Source organism: Aquila chrysaetos, chromosome 3 (assembly GCF_900496995.4).
Source record: "Aquila chrysaetos chrysaetos chromosome 3, bAquChr1.4, whole genome shotgun sequence".
Taxonomy (NCBI): Eukaryota; Metazoa; Chordata; class Aves; order Accipitriformes; family Accipitridae; genus Aquila; species Aquila chrysaetos.
The window spans coordinates 6,304,130-6,321,238 of NC_044006.1; the positions used below are offsets into that span (position 1 = coordinate 6,304,130).

The 17,109-nt window shown below is 44.9% G+C and overlaps 2 long non-coding RNA genes across 2 annotated transcripts in view; both read left to right on the plus strand.

Moving 5' to 3' along the window:
- The window catches only part of LOC115339439, a 122,805-nt gene that overhangs the window by 71,750 nt on the left and 33,946 nt on the right, over nucleotides 1-17,109 (plus strand). The gene's annotated exons all lie outside the window — the stretch shown is intronic.
- On the plus strand, nucleotides 1,017-15,877 carry LOC115339438. Its single transcript, XR_003922713.1, has 3 exons — nucleotides 1,017-1,128; nucleotides 2,347-2,529; nucleotides 14,734-15,877. It is a non-coding gene; the product is annotated as an uncharacterized LOC115339438 (long non-coding RNA).

Below are 17,109 nucleotides of genomic sequence, written 5' to 3' on the forward strand. Positions count from 1 at the left end.
CGTTAAGACTGTTACATAGACAAAGAAGACAGGAGTACACCAGGGATAATCCAGATGTAGAAGTAACTTAAGACTGTACAGCAGGAGAGGATGTGCAAAGTTTGCTTCAGATCTTTGTGCTCCTTATCAGAAGAAGCGGAGGTAGTTTAGCCTAGGGAAGGTGTGTATGGCTATTCAAACATGCCGCTAACCTGACCCAGTTTTATTGAAATTTTTATTTTATTTCACACAAAAATGGGAGGCGATAGGAAAAGTTCCATTTCTGGAATGAATCATTTCACTTAATTTTCTTTATAGTAACTTTTCAAAAGTCTGCATCAAAACATACATTTTGGTTTTTGAAATAAAATTAAAAGCCTGAGCAAAAATTATATTTACCCATAGTTTTCAGAGAATTTCAGGATTTTAGGTTCTTGTTTGGAAAAGAAGCAAACCTCAGAAGTGCTAAGCAGTTTGTATCTTGGAAAATCTCTACCCTCCACAGCACTCGTGTGATCTTTGGCCTCTGGCAACCGGCAGGGCTCCTCAGGGTGCCCAGGGGAAGTACGGGAAACTGCACTGCTCAGAGCTTCCAGAGATTTGTGGGCTGGATTGGGCTTCCTGTGCTGCTGCCTTGACCTCAGCATCGCCAATGCCCGCATCTCCAGGGAACCTGTGGAAGTCAGCCTGTGAACATCTTCTGCAGTTCCTGTTTCCTCTTCCCTGGGTTGACAAAGGCTTTAATCATCCCTGTAGGTTTTGCGAGACTCTTTATTTCATTTAGGGGGGGATGAGAGGAAGGCATGAGAATCTTAGAGGATTCTGAATCAAGGCTAAAGTTCAAACAAACTACTTAGTGCACTGGAGTGGCCAGGCAGCTTCAGGGACTGCAGCTGCAGCTGCATTCCTGCAAGTCCTGCAGCATGCGACCTTGGCAGGCAAAAGGCGACGTGCTCCTGAGCTGACTGACATTATGGTGGTTTATCCTCCAGAGCAAGCCCAGACTGGAGAGGTTCATTTAAGACATCGTCAGCCATCTCCTCATGAAGTAATCAGCTAAAGAAATAAGACTGGGCAGATGAAAACCTGGGAAGGTAATAGAAGCTGGGGGAATGGAAGTCGGTGCCTGAAACAATTAAGAGTTCAGAGGTGAGTCAGAGAAAAAACAACCGCTTTTTATTAAAAAATCATTTCAATTTCATGGGCAGGCTGGAGAAGTAATTCCAGCACAGTCTGACTTCAGAGAAATGCCTCCCAGATAGCAGGATACAGAATAGCTAAACAGTACCAAGAAGACACAAGACAGAAGTATTATCATTAGAGCAAACTTCTACCAGCTAGACATGCCCTGGCTGAAGAACACTAGAAAATTGACGTAAAATGTCCTTGGTGCAGGGAAATTTACAGGCTCTTCTGCAAAAACTCCTCTCGCCAAACTCCAAAATCATATCAAGTCTAATATCTCCGGAACCAATGATGCACCAGTTTGAAGCATTACATCACCGGCACCGGGCTTCATTGGCTGGTCCTACCCTGAGGACAAGACATTCCTTCTTGCACCTTTTCAAAGCTGCTGCTTCTCAGGAATTAACTCTTTGAAGGATGTCACCTAGGGACAAGTCTAAATTTTTGACTGATACAAATATACATGTCTTTAATATGAGAGGTTTGGTTAGCCACAGCTTGAAACCCCAAAGGAACAGCCATGCCTCTTCAGTTCCGATTATTTCTCAACCTTCACTGCAGAAAAATGAACTATATCTTTTCTGTCCTTCAGGGAAAAAAAATCAAGTTGTCAGTGATACTATAAAAAGCAGAATACGCTGAATCAAGAATACTATGCAACCTCGGTAAATAGGGAATTTCTAAGGGAAAGAGAAGGGCTGCTGCTGCTGCAGTGTAACAAAAAATTCCTCTAACTGGTTAATTAGATTAATCGGTGGCACTGCAAAAAAGATGCTGCAGATGCAGGTTAGCTCTGCCTTGCCTGAATTTGTATTGCTCTATTTCAGTTTGCATCCAAAAATAGCTGATAGATCTAGACAGTGTTGCAGGAAGACGAGTGGGGTACATCTGTGTGTGTATATATTTTGTGTGTGTGTGTGTTCTTTCTCTTTTCCAAATTTCCAGTTTGCCTAGTAAGTGTGAGAAATCAGTTTCATAAGATTACTGCCCAAAATCAGCTGATGAAACCCATTGCATTCTAAGTAATTTGGTTATATAACTTTTCAAAAAAAAAAAAAAAAAACCCACAGGAAAAAAAAAAACCCACACACAGAAAGATGCAAGGAAGTTTCTGGAAGATCATTTCTTGCCTAACTTTTCTTTTTTTTTTTCTTTCCTTTTTTTTTTTTTTTTTTCCTGAAGAAATGTTGTTCCAGGGAGTGTCTGACTAGTTCTGCAGCTTGGCAAAAAAGCCAGACGTTACCTCATAGCTGCGGCCAGACAGCCCATTTCTATGCCAGGCAACCACTGCAGAAGCACACAGCACAGGGCCCTGCTTGATTAGCACTTCTGCTGTTTCAAGAGTCCTGGAGTGTTTTGTTCAAGGTGGGCTGCTGAGTGGGGACTCGGTGTGCTTTTGTGCAAATGAGCTTGCAGGCAGGGGGAGGCATGTGGGGTGCGGGGGAAATTGGGGGAAGGGGGAAGGGAGGCAAAGGGACACAATAGGGGAAGTCTGCATTAATATTCCGCATTCATGTTATCTTTGGGAAACAGGATCTGTTTGATCTGACCTGGTCAAAAAAAAATAATAAAACCAACCCACGAAGTACCACATCCTAAAGGTCAGAGTAAAAGAAAGAGATGGGGAAACAAAGAGCTGTAATGACAGAGCAGGTCAAACTGAATTAAATGTTTAATTGTCTCCCTTGTGCCTCATCAAATAGCTGTCTTTAAAGCAAAAGGGATCTTTTCTTCCAGCAAAAAAATTACCAATTCATCAGTGAGTTGGAAGGTGACGAGTGTTTGTAAACATTACAGTCAATATAATTTTCTCATCCTCTCCCTCATTGTTGATTTACCTTGTTTAACTGTGTCATTTACTGAGTAAAGCTGTGTCTATATGCTGTATACCATAAATGCTGGGGTCCCTGCACAAAATTAGAGCTGCCCAGCATTACTCTGATGTGCTTTTTAGCAAACTGTACCATTTGCACAAGAGATGGGCAAAGAGGAGGGCACAGAGTGGGCAGAGATGCTCAGCCCTGCACTACCGCACCTCCTCCTGGCAGTGTCCTAGGGTGACTTCTTGCAGCAACTGAGATGCGGTTCAGCACTCTGCGATGGAGACAGGCTGTGCAATGAGCTGGGAAAGTAGGTGGTGTGTCCGCCTAACAGCCCGAGTTCACGTACTCGTGTTGCACGTAGCTGTGGGAATGCTATAGGGCACTGGAGCTTCATGACCTGTCCTGATGTATTGCCTCTGTTCTTCTAAATGGTGGTAGAAATTTCTGTTTGGAAGAGAAAAAACACATTTTAATGATTTGATTTTATTGGGTGACAAGATAACTACTAATACACTCACCCCTCTATCTGAGAGTACTGCATGATTGTCAGCAAATTTGATATCAGAAAATGTATGGGTTTGGATTATCTTTAGTAGCCAATTTTCCAGATGAGAAAAGTTATAGATAAAGAGGTAAAATTAATTGGGTTTGGTCATACATAAAATCAGTGGGCAGCATCAAACCCTTAACAGCTCTTGACTCTGAGTCTTATATTTGACCCCTAATGCAAGATGTGCGCCCATGGGAGGCATGAATCAGTCCTTATTCAGGACAACTTCTGAAACTTCTTCCAAGCCTTTTTTTTTATTTTGGGGGGCTTACAGAGAAAAGCAGATCCCCAGATTTTTAGGAACATCAACTGCTAGTTGGAAGAGGAGTGAGAGGGACTAAAATATTATGCTAATGGATTTAGGGTAAAAGTGGGATCCATCTGACCCAGTTAAGACCAAGTCCAACTGCTGCATTATAAGGCCCAACAAAATGTGTCAATACCAGGGATGGGGAAACCTCAAGGGGAGATTTTCCAAGATTTTTAAGAAGAGATCTGCCCTGGATCTTCCCAGCTTCACATAAGTGGGCTAAGAGGCTTGTAATTCCAGTCCTCTCTCCAGTTACAGCACTGGAGTACAGTTGCTCCAGCCAAGTCCTTCTGCTCAGGATGTCACAGAGATCTCCTGGAGGGCTGTGCTCTAGAGGTGTCACCTAGGTTGTGTGCTTGCTAGAAACATCACAAGCTCATTGGGGGCAGAAGAGAAGGACATGAAGATCCCACCACTACCAGCAGTTCTATCATCACACAGCCAGATGCGCAGCTACTGGGCTTTGGGTCTGTGCTGCGGTCATAGGCAGCCTGACAGGTTCAGGTGTGACCCAGTATGCAAAACCAGCACCGATTATAGCTGGGAAACTGGAAGAGCCCACGAGACAGAGGGGAACGATGGACACCCTCTGCATTTGGTCTTCTCAGGGATTACCCAGAGCTGTGTGTTACGGGCGCTCGGACCACGGCCTGGCTCAAAACCATTTGGCTGCTTGGCTGGATGTATGTAGCATGGTAGTGGTGGTTGTGGGTGTGAGTGTCTGTATCAGTAGTAACCATAGTATTAACAGAGCTTTCCTATGGTGCAGAATCCAGCTGATTCCCTGGATTCCAGGGAGCCCCATGGGGCTATGTGGAGACTCCAGTCACAGGGCTGCACAAGAGGAAAAGAAGGAAATTGCTTTTCTCTTCCTTTTTGGAAAATAAGAAGTTGGAGCAGTGAGCAGGGTGGATTGCTGGGTGCTGTGAACTGCGGTGGCTATATCCCTCTGCATCCCTCCCAAGCTCTTCTCCAGATCACTTACACAAATACATTTAACTCCCATTTTACAGTCACCATAGGACCAAATAATTTTGGGGCCAAATTTCCTTTTTTGCATAGTTAAGTTTAGTGTAGAGTAACTTTCCTCAAACTTTGGCCTGGTGCTTAAAAACACACTAGTAACCCTTGGCACATGGGAGCAAATCCTAAGCTACTCCTAACTCCTCTGACTTTTTCCTCAGTGTGAGGGGATTTGAGGTTTCTTACAGTTTCTCATATCAGTGATGAACAAAAGAACATGGGTGTCCCAGCTTCCAGGGATGTTCTGAGCATCATTTGGGAAGCTCTGGACTTTGAGTTGTTCATGAACTCCTCATTTGGCTACTTCAGAAAATCTTGCTCAGGACAGCCTATGTGGAGCTCCTGGCAGGCTGAACACAGGAGAGCATTTCGCAGCTCACGCTGAGTCTGTGCTGCAGCATCCTTGCACAGATTTAGTGTAGGAGATGAGGCGGCATTTGGTCACACCTCTCCATGGGGCACACGCGAGTGATCTGCGAGGTGGTTGGGGTGTGGCAGGGGAGAGCCCACGGCTTTGCTCAAAGCTGTGTCAGCCCCCATAGGACTACAAGTACCTGAAACAGCTGCAGAGACCTGGCTGGGCAGAAGAACCTCGTGAGCTACTAGTCACTCTCCCACTGCAGCAGAAACATGCGCTAAGAAAATGCATTTGGAGGAATTTAGGGCATTGGAGGTCAAGGTACGCAGTGAAAACCTCAAGGACGGTCTCAACCGCAAGCACAAGGTTCATCTTACCAGCCTACAGCACAACACAGATGGAAGGATGGTTCGTACAATGGGAGTGGGAAAAACTAGTTAAATATATTTATGGGATACAGTGGAAGAAGCGCATTAAAAAGTAGAAATCCTTGACTCTAACCAGATCCTCCCTTCCAGACAAATTGGAAGCAGTTGGTGAAATGGAGACATGCAGGGTGATGGACAGAAATAAGAACCAGCCCTGCTTACCCTGATCAGGAACGGCAAAGCCATGAGTCCCAGATGTGGTCAGGAAGAGGTTATATTTGTACAGGGAACAGGAGGAGGAGGACGCTCATTGTTGTGTCTTGGTATGGATGGTAGGAGTTTAGCTGTACGCGTAGGCATTGCCCATTGGGAAATAGGTATAGATGGAGCTGCAGTTTCCTTAGAAGATAACAGAGGTATTAACATTAAAGAGTAGAGATTGTTTAGATTGTTTGGGGAGGAGGAGAAGGGAATGAGAGAAGAGAGAGCTATTTGAGAAGGAAAAGGATTTATTAGCCTTTGAAAGTGGGGATCTGAGAGAGGCTGGAATGGGGCTGCTATGTCATTATGGGTTGCAGTTGGAGATGTTTCAGAGAGTAAACTAGTAATAGAAATATTTTATAGGCCACCTGACCAGAAAGAACAACTGGACTGTGAAATGACTGTGCAAATAAAACAGGCATGTAAAAAGGAGAGAGTGGTAGGAATTGAAGATTTTAACTACCCAGGCATAGACTGGAATACATTAAGGGAAGGGAAATAAGGCTGGAGGTATGTTTGCAGATCAGACGCAGGCCTGCTTTCTAATTCAGTCTGAGCATCAACTGCACAGCTTGGGTATTACAAAGGGACTGCATGAGGACATCACAATAGGGGAGAGCCCTGGGGAGGCAGCTTTGACAGGCTCCAGGGGAAAAAAGATTTTTAAAGATGGATTGTGAAGCAAAGGATAAAGAAACAAAACAAAACAAAACATAACAAAAAAATAGTGGGTTTGGTCTGAGTGGCCTTAGAGCTTGAATTTCAAATATTCGGGTTTTACTGGGCTCACAGTTCCACAGAAGCAATCAGTGGTGTGTCTCCAAGTGTCAAATCACGACCCACTAATGAATTAAATCCTGCAATAACCCAGGTGAAGGTCTGTCTGCCATTAGTTAGGCCTGGGGAAATCGGGCCTGTAATGAAATCCTGGCCCCACTGACACCAGTGGTAAAAGTCAGACTTGATTTAACGAGGCCAAGACTTCATACCTGATGCTCATAATCCCGTTGGGCAGGAGGATGGTTAGGGGAAGTGGGAGTACAAAGCTGGTGTGAGGAGCCAGGGAGACTCCCCAGTGGGAAGAAGGTCTAGGGTTTCATCGCCTGCCATGCACACCTCTTAAAGAGTCATCACGGAGTGAGACCCACCATTAAAGGTAATGATTTCAGACCACTAAGAGCAAAGCTTGAGACTGTTAGCGTCTGCATCTCTGAGAGCACAACCAAGAGGACGTGGCAAAGGTTCGTTCACCAAAAATGGCTTGGGTGGCCCTGTTCCACGTCCTCCATGCATTTCTGGAGATGCAGCCATCTCTGTGCAAAAATGAACGCTTGAGTCTGGAGTCAGCTGGTGCCTACGGACTGCGTTGGTGAAGGGTCTTGCTCCTTGCTAGGAAACTCTGAAGTAACTTTGTAGGGACAGGGATACCTCCAAAGCTTCAGTACTGCAGCCCACGTGACCTGCTTGTGTTTATAACTTAGAACTATTGAACCACCCTGAAAGCATTTGGGTTTTTTTTCATAATTTTGTGGACTCCTGCTTTGCTAATTCTTTTTGCTGGCTGACTCAAAGGTACTGTTACCAGCTACATATGTACATAACTGATTTTTTAATTTACTTTTTTTTTTTTAAAAATCAGGGAAAAATGGATCCCTTCTAGGCAGGGTATTGTGTATGTACATGTATAAAATGGTCAAGGAATAGCTAATTTTTGAGCATTGTAGCTGTCGTGAATCATACACTGTTTTCTTATAGCCCATATGCTTGACTTCACCTCATATTTCCTATCTGATGAAAAAAATAAAGATAAATAGCAGGGTAGGTAGATTTGAGAGGTTTTAGGAACTTGCAGATGGGTCTGAAATAGCTGTAGGTATGACACATAGTAAGATATGAATTTTACTACAATTGTAGAGCTCCTGCCAAAAAATAGCCTTCTCATTTTATTCCTTTGTATTTTTTTAAAGAAATAAATATATATGTGTGTGTGTGTTTAGGGGAAGCAGAAGGAAGAGGTTGTAAAGAGTGAAAAGAAACCTCAAACCCTGGATACCAACAGGTGCCAATGAATCACAGATCTCTTAGTCACCATTACTGGCTGCATGAATCAATAGATGACTGACTATTAAATAAAGATTCAGTCTTTGTATAAAATATTAACTGATAACCAGTCTGTATTCAGTGAATACCTCATGAAAGACTCAGACTGAGACCTCCAGAGAGAGACAGCTCTGTGCACAATCATTTAGCAGGAGAAGCATTTTAAGAGTCTTTATTAAAAAAAAAAAACAACAAAAAAACCCAACCCCAAAAACCAAAACAAACCAAAAACCAAACAAAAAGCCCCCTGCTATTATTTCAGACATAATTTAAGTTTTTAATTGAATGAGAATGAACACTCCAGTAAAATTATTTGGAGCACAAAGGCTACCAGAGAGAAGAAAGGTAATTATATTTGTGTTGCAAATGTTTGCTTAGCAAGATGAAGCGTGCTGTGACAGGGGCCCAAACTTCCAGGGGAGCTGCGGGTCGGGAGTGATTCGGGTTGTAGCACAGAGGGTGAAAGCAGCCCCTGTGCTGTGTGCCGGGCAGCTCGGCGCAGGGGTGCAGCCAGAAACCCCATCCTGTGCGGGCAGGCGCTGCCCGAGCCCCCAGGCCTCAGTGCAGCTCTGAACAACAGCAACCGTCAATCCAAAAGCAGCAATTTGCAAACTATGTGGGTTCATATTTGTGCCCAGCAATGGATGCTGCTAGCGTCCAGAGCCAAGGACACGTCCATTGTGACTACTACTTGCAAAAATGTTGAATTGCATAGGAACACACCTTCCTTCCCTTCCCGTCTCTCCCAGACTTTTCAGTTTGGCAGACAAAAGTCCCGTGTGTGTCCCCCAAATACCACTGAAAATAGTGACTATTCAAACAGATTTTCTTTCAGTTGGTAGTATTTTTTGGAGGTGAGGAGATGTGCATTTGTTCATTAAAACTGAGATTTTTTTCAAGAACAAACACGATCTGTGACAATTGTCTCTGAGTTGCTAATCCATTTTTCTACCTCCCTCTCCTTTAACATTTAGCGGAGAGTTTTCATCCATTCTCAATAAAGACTACTCATTAAATGAATCTTCTAGCAGAACTGGCAGAGTGTAATAAAGAGATTTTTAATCCCTTTTTACTCCAAACAACATATGGGCAACAGATATTTTCAGTTCGATTCACCTGGAGTTGTTGGGGGGGGCTCTTAAGAATCTGGTTGCGTTTTTCAAACCTACTCGGAGGATTTTAAGCAGCAGCCGATCTCCCAGTTCCTAAAATGTAATTTGTGACAATGCTTTCGAGATGCTTAAACTTCCTAAAAGGCTCCTGACTGCCAACGCGTAGTCAGAGAGAAAGGCAGCCCTTATCTGGCTGGCATGGGGGGACGGTGCCATTGCGCATGGCACGACGCAGGGGCAAGCGCTGTGCCGGCTGGTGCTCGCTGAGACCTAAATCCAATTTGGCCTCTGCTGTCTGCAAAGCTGCGCCTGCTCCTCCTGCAGCAGGAGCCGCTGGGATGCTGCAGTCTGTGAGAGGGCTGGGATTTGTTCTGCAAGAGCCAAGCGTTGATCTGTACTGCTGATGCTTAGGATAATTAAACAATAGAAGCAAAATGATTAATAAGGTTCTGTTCTAAGACGTGGAGAAGGCTGAAGGCCTGGAGAGGGGCCACTGAATTTGACTAAATAAACTTAGCAGAATAGGAAGATTTTCAGCAATTATTGGCTCATTTTTTCCTCGGGCTTTCTAACCCGTCGCTTTAACTTATTGGCTTAAGACACTCCTTACACCCACATCACATTTTGCCTTGGGCCATTTTGCTGCTTTTGACAGCTGTCTAGGGCAAAAGGAAATCACCCGACCACAAACGTTTGCTCATAACTTCATAACAAGGGGATCTGAAGAAGTCAAAACCTTGGAGGTTCAGACCCTGCTTTAAAAAGCAAGATAGCCTGAAAACCAGGCATTGCCCTCTGCCGCCCTGCCTATATATCCAGTTGGGCTGCTGTGTACGCAAATTAATAGCAATTAGCAGCAGTTTGAAAATGGTTACGTGAATTGCTGAAGTATTGGTGATCATTAGAAGCCAACTAGTAGCCACTCGGTGCTGCTGTTTTGTACGTGGATGGCAATGCAGATCAATGGGGAAGCGCTGGGATGCGGCTGGCATGGCGGGACCTCTGCAGGGGCTGAGTCCCAGCTGCTGATGGATGGCAGTGTCTGGGGACAGGTCAAGAGTGGCAGGGCGTGTGGGCAGAGCGGTTTGCTCTCTGGCAGTGCCAGGTGGGCAGGACAGTCTTGATAGGGTGATTAGTGATCAAGCTAAATCACGTTCAGCACTGACCTGGCTGCTGACCATCCTGGCGCAGGGAAAAGAGGAAGATGCCTTTGAGCCCAGCCAGCCCTTGTGAACTGTACCAGAAGATGCAGAGCCACGGTCAGACACCTCACCATGAAGCAGGTCTTCCTTGTGTAGGCTGCTTGGTTGTCTTCATTTGTGCACATACGTGGGCTGGCTTCATCGATGGCTGTGAATGTGCCTCCTGCGCCGTGAAGCATGTTTGTGTTAGCCCTGCCCGCAGCACAGCTAGTCACACCAGTGGCAGCTACTCTCATGGCATGTTTTTGATGCCTAGTGGAGATTTAAGTTGTTGAAGATTTCAGTACAGTATCACCTCTATACCGTAGATGTCTAATGTTTGCTGTGCTGTACATCCGAAACACGCTGAGTAAAGGGTGTCTGTGAGGGAGTGACATTAAAGGGACTGGGAACAAACACATGTCCTGGCACTGGGCTTGTGGACATTACAGTTCAGTGATGTTCAACTTGTGCTCCATTGTCTGCCGATGGTCCCTACAACAGGTGGATCAAGGAATGACTAGAAAATAATAAAAACCTGCTCTGTCTTCCCACACAGACAAGCTAGCAAACAAACTTCGGGAAAAGAAATGCAAATTAATGAGCAGTCAGTGTTTAGGGTCTTTTGTTTTCTCTGCAAATGGGTGCAAGGGAGTCTTGGGACTGCTTGGGGAAGGTCAGGGGTCCTTTAAATGTCAAAAGCTTGAGGGATCCAGCTGGATCTCACTCAGATGTCCCGGTCTGAAGACAAGGCAGACAATGAGCTGCCTTTTAATTTCTTCATGTGTTATTTAGACCTCTTCTTCCTTTGAATCTGTTTAGAAAAATGTACACTCAGTCATTCTTCCACACCTCTCTCCCCTTCCGCAGAGAGGAGAAATGGGGAGGTTGTTGTGGTTTTACTGTGAGTGTGACTCTGCCTGTCTGAACTAGTAAGAGATTAAGCAACTTGCCCAAGGTCACAAATAATTCACTGACTTTCCCTGATGATTTTCAATACAACATGTGCTCCAGCACAAGTCCTCTTTGGAGAGTTTGTATTTCAGTTTTACTGTGGCTACCTGTATATGATGACTTTCCCTTTTTTGGACAATTACCAGTGCTCCGCCTGAAAGCCCAGTTTGAAGGAAAGTTGGTGTATTGTTCTGGAAATAAATCTGTCTGCAAAGTTGATAACGGTTGAGCACCTGGGCCTTTCTGTCTTCACTCTTCTTTCTCCAGGCTTGGGTTGGAAAATCTTGAAGGGATGTTCTTGGGGCTCTGGAATGTACTGCCCAGTTCTGATTTCAGTCTGCAACTATGACATGTGGCTGTAAGCTCAGCTGCACGCATCCTGACCCCCTTGCTAGCTGTGTAGTCAAACTCTCAAATCTTGCTGGAAGAACTGTTGGAGGTTCATGGTGCCGCTCCATGGTGCATCCAACAGGGACAGAACAAAACTGCAAAGCAGTAGCTACTGGCTATTAAAAAGCATAATTAAAAATTTAATTACTTCTGAAAAGAGTAGTGTCACTGGCTAGACATGCAAATCCCACTGCAAGCCAAGTAAGAAATTCAGGTTTCCAGGAGGACCCTTGTTGGGTGCACTTAGGAGAGTGGAGTGAGAGGATGGGATCCTGGTAAGACGGGTATTGGGTGCCATACCTGTCCCGGTTAGATCACCCTCCCCAAACTGCCTTCCTTCCCTAGCAGTCTGTCTGTCCGTCTGTCTGCCTTCCATTGCTGTACTTATCTGATGGTCGAAGTCACTTACTCTTATTTACATTGCCCACAGGGCATGTTGGATTGGAGCACATTTCCTCTCTTGTTACAGTTGATGAATGCAGCCCTATTAAAATATCATCTCATCCTCACACTAGATTGCAGTCTAAGATAATATGTGTTTTTTCTATATCGTTTATACAAGAAAGATTATGTTAAATGCCAGACCCAGTAAATATTTCAAGATCCGCTGCATTGCTGAGAACAGTTTCTCCCCGGGCATATGTTTCAGAGCCAAAGAAAACACTTTAAAAATTTCCTTCCTGTTTAATTTTTTTTAAAGGGCATTTTCCCTATATCTCTTACTGAAATGACAAGTTGTCATGTTCCATGATCTTATTACAGTTGCAGATGTAGCTCAGCAGGGAATCTGCCCAAGTTTACATTTAAAATCATAAGACCCTGATTCTGATCTTTTTTTTTATTGGTTTAAATCTTTCTATGGTGTAGGACTTCCAGCTTTACCTCATTGTAATCAAGATCAGAATTGCTCCTAATTATAACACTTAACTCCTGTGTAGTACTTTACACTTTCCAGGCTCTATATTCATCAATTAATTAATCCCCAAAGCAGTATTACATTCCCACTAGGAAAATGGGAAACCAAAGCACGTGGGTGAGAAGAACTTGCCAAAAGGCAGAGGGGACGGAGCTGGTGCTGACACCATCAGCGCAGTAGCCTGGGTCCTTCCCTGATTCTCCCCAGCTGCCCCCTCCTGACCGTGCTCTGATCACACAAAACACCGGAGGGTCCTGGAAAGATGCCACAGTGGGATCTGGGTTCCTCTGGATTTGGGGGACTAGGTGATGGTTTAGAAAAACAAAAAAGCTTGGAAAATCACCTGTCTCTACAAGAGCTTGGGAGGTGTCTCGCGGAGGCCTGCCAGTCCATGTGCATTGCTGAGCTTTTATCAGGAGGGGACCAGAGGGATGGCCAGGCACTAGAAATAAAACCTCAGACAACTGAAACCTTCCCTTAGAGAGAGAGAGAGAGAGATCTGGAAAAGCACATTTAGGAGTAGCTGTATGTCTGAAAAGCTTACAGATCTGTACACCTAATGCAAGCAAAGGTGATGGCCTTTAACCTCAGTGGAACCAGATTTGTCCTATGTTTCAAGCATTTGCTCCATGCTCCAAAGACCTCACTGTCCTGGGCTGATGTTGAGCAAGGTTAATGACAGTGATGAGCGAAACAGCTCAGGGAAGAAGAGAATGGCCCCAGTTCTAGTCCCAATATCTTTTTGCAGTTCATTCTCTTTTAAGTCCTTAGTGGACGGATAGTCCTTCCTAGCGTGCCTGGGCAGGGAAATTTGCTTGCATAGTTGTGTCACAGTAACTGCTCTCTGCGAGCTGCACCAGGATAAATCCCTGCATGGGTTCTGCAATAAAAGCCATGGCTGCACAGAGACGTGCTTCCAGAATAAGGGAAATTTTATTCCAGAATAACATCCAGGCAGGATATTTTACTGGCCTATCTATAGGGATTAATTATTCTAGTACAGCTTTTCTGGGAAGGTATTTCCCTGTAGACAGGCCCATGGAGGGTAAAGGGGAAATGTGAGCTTGTTGAGGGATTAGGCAGAAGGGTGGGATGTTTAAAGGTTCAGCTAAGCTTCAAATAAATGAATTGAAACCTTTGGAGGTTTCTCCATTGCTTCTCATGGAGATCAGATCACTTTTATCAAAGAGAGAACAAAAAGGACTGAGATGCAAATTTTTTCTTACTAAGTTGGTTAGTCGGAGAGGGAAAAAGACAGAAGTGACTTCAAGAGGAAAAGCAGGTTACATGGACTTTAGATTATGTGATTTTGGAAGGTGTGAGTCATTAGGAAAGAAGAGGGGGGGAAAAATCATTTTCTCTGGTCGCTATGCAGTAATGCAGAACAGTTGTTCCTGTGTTTATTTCTGTGTTTTCCAGCACGGAAATTGTTGGCATGCACCATTGTGAGATAGGGATAGTGCAAACTCAAATAGAAAAGCAAATATTCACCAATAAAATAGCAGCTGATGCCAACTGTAACACCTGATGCAAATATGTTAAACAGAGAAGGGGGGATCATTAAATGGAACAAGTATTCTTTTAACTTTCATTTCCTGAAGAGTTTTTGATTTGTTTGGGGTTTTTTAAGAATAACTGGAACAACTGGACTGGAAGTGCACACCAAGTAAGGGCAGAGAGAAGAAATCTTTGATTTCTCCTTTTGTATTACAGAGTCTGAAAACAGAGAAGAGTACTTCATTAAAAATAGGGGCAGCAGGAAATTGAATGGTTTATTCTTCTTACAGTGTATTAGTATTTTGAATCAATATTTCATTAATATAATTCACTCTTACACTCCTTTCTACTTTTTCTTAAGAAAAATTGAAAATCAAATACAAGCAAAACCAACTGTTGTTTGTGTTCCTCCTGAAGGTCCTCTCTCCTGTGGGTGTTTGTCCCTTTCCCCCATTTTATTTTCTTTTTAAACCCTGAGGTTGATGAAAGTCAGATTATTATCAAATTGTTTGTATTGCTGCCTAGACTAAAACCAGCCCTTTTCAAGGAAATTAACTTAAAAGCAGCCAAGTGTGCTGACATGGTACCGTCTGTTGAAAATGCCTCTGGTCACGGCTGCTTTTCTCAGATTGGGTACAGGTACATGAATCATTACAGCATTTTTCTCTTGCTTTCTCTGACCTTGCTTTTTTGTTTGTTTGTTTGTCTTTTGGGTTTCTTGAGCAGATTCATAGAGCAGAGTCACACAGGAGATGTCGCAGCATTAACCTGGGCTGCCAAGGAGCTCTTCGTTCCACACCTTGTACACAGAGCGTTCAGTGCCACGGCTGCTCCAGGCCCCGTTAAGAGTTCATATTCCTGTGATTGTCGTTAATGCTCGTAGAGCAGCTCTGTGGCCTCTGGCCCGCGTGCCGTGGGAGGCTGCAAGCTCGCCGAAGCCGGAGCAACCTCAGCACCGGTCTCTGCTGTACGGTAGCTAGTGCTTTAGCCTGAGCATCCCGACCAACAGCGCCAGGGCAAATCCCTGCTCAGGTTATTGCGTCCTTGGTCTTTGTTTACTTCTGCGTATGAGGGCACTCTGTGCAAAGGCAATCTAAAGCTCACCAGACTGAGACATGGTTTGCTCAAGGACCCGAATGCAGCAGTTCTCCTCCCACCTGGCCCACCTCTCCCTCGTGGCTCGGCTCCCCATGGTTCCCTCCCTGGGGAAAGCAGCTGCTTTTGTGCGGACGTGGGGCTTGTCCTGACCCTGGGTAAGGAGAGAGCCGAGAGCACAACTGAGAGCTCAACTGAGAGCTCTCAAAGGCTTCTGGGTTCACCTGTGCAGGTACAAAGTACACAGCAGGAGAACATCTGCCTACAGGGAGTACTGGGGAAGACTTGTAATGCTTGAATCATTTTTGTCTGCTCCTCTGGTGCAAAATGGACAGGTCCCAACCCAGCACATAGCAAAGTCAGATGCTGGATTCTCTTCTGGCTGGTTACATTACCACTGCCTACAGCTCCTTCCCATCCTGGAGGAATCCTTTGCTCTGCGGACGGTAGGGCAGCAGCACAGCGCCCAGGCAAACCGTGTGCTATGAAGGACCTCTGTGTGCAGCTGTGCGCCTTGGCAGTGCCCCACATTTGGAGGCTTCGGACCCAGTGTGTTTGTCTGTCCCTAGTCTCATGAGAGGGACAGGAGCGGAGCTCAGATCCAAATACAGATGCTAGTCTCCTGTGTAAAGAAAAAACTGGGGTTTGGGGAAATTTCTCTTTTTGCATCTCTAGTCCCGGCCTTGAACTGTCCCTCCCCATCCCACAGAGTTACCATCTCCCCTAGCATGGATGTATTTGTTTTTCACTGGTCCTTCGATAATTGCATTTCTTCTCTCCCAGAGTTTAACTCTTCTACAACAGAGGCTCAAACGTGTTTTCTCTATGTTCATGGCTAGCCTAGCACAGCCATTCAGACAGGCTAAGAAAAGCCAGCCAAGCAGGTCAGAGAAAAGAAAGCCTTCATGTGCTTTGTGGATTCCTCTCATGGTTGGTGAAACTGGCAGGGCAGGAAAAAAAAATGTGTTTGTCTGTGTGTGTGTATGTGGAAATCTTTGTAGCTCCAGTCTAGACCTTCCCTGCTGTTCAGGGAATGAGGGAAACTGCAGCTGAAGCAGCAAGGCTGGGTGAAATCATAATAGTCCCATTGACATCAGCCTGCGCTCGGCAGACGTGCAGACCCAACACCCCGTCAGGGAAAATGTCCCACACGCGCACTGACACTGTTGTGACTGAGGGACGCTGGCTAGCACCAGTTGTGCTGCTTTCTCATGCGACAGCTGAAATACCAACCAGGACACTTCCTCTGAGCTTTAAGTAGATCCAGGAGAGCTGTCGATCAGATGTTGCGTAAGTAAACAGCACTTTAGCACCCCATTTATACAGGAACATGTATGAGGTATGATGAGAGTAGCTTTTCCTTGCGTAGTGCCATCAATGCTCTCCACTTCTGATGTGAGAAAATCACATACGCTACCCTGGAGACTGAAACACGTTGAGGTTGGCCAAAGACGGTGCGTTGAGCCATATGTTGACCCAAATCATCGGGAGATTCTGTGGGTTTCGTGTCCCAGCTTTGTTGCGTTCAGGCCCTCCCTTGTGTTTGTCAGGCTTCCAGGGACTGATGTCTGGCGTTCCCACCCTGTCTGCCACCCAGTCCCAGGGAGCTTTTTTTTCTGGAACAGGAGCCTTTGATTTTTCATTTTGAAATAACTTTGGGGGTTGAAATTTCTTTCCTGCGTGTTTTTTAAGATTTCAGATGAAAAGAATAAAAAGGCTGTATCCAAAACAAAACCTTTTATGTTGGGGGCAAATGAAATGTTTCCCCTTTTTTCTCCCCCTGCCCCCCTTCCTTTTTCCTAATTTGCTAATGGTTTAAAACACAAACTGGAGTCAACCAGAAATGACGTTACAGTACTATTATCCTCTTTTTCTTCCCTTTCCTTGGCACTGATGCGTTGCACTGCCTGCATCCTGACTTCCCCAGAAGACACTTCCTGGGAGCCTCTTTTTCCTTAGAACTCCAACTCCAGCTCCCCAGGTTGTTCCTGTATGTACCAGATTAAT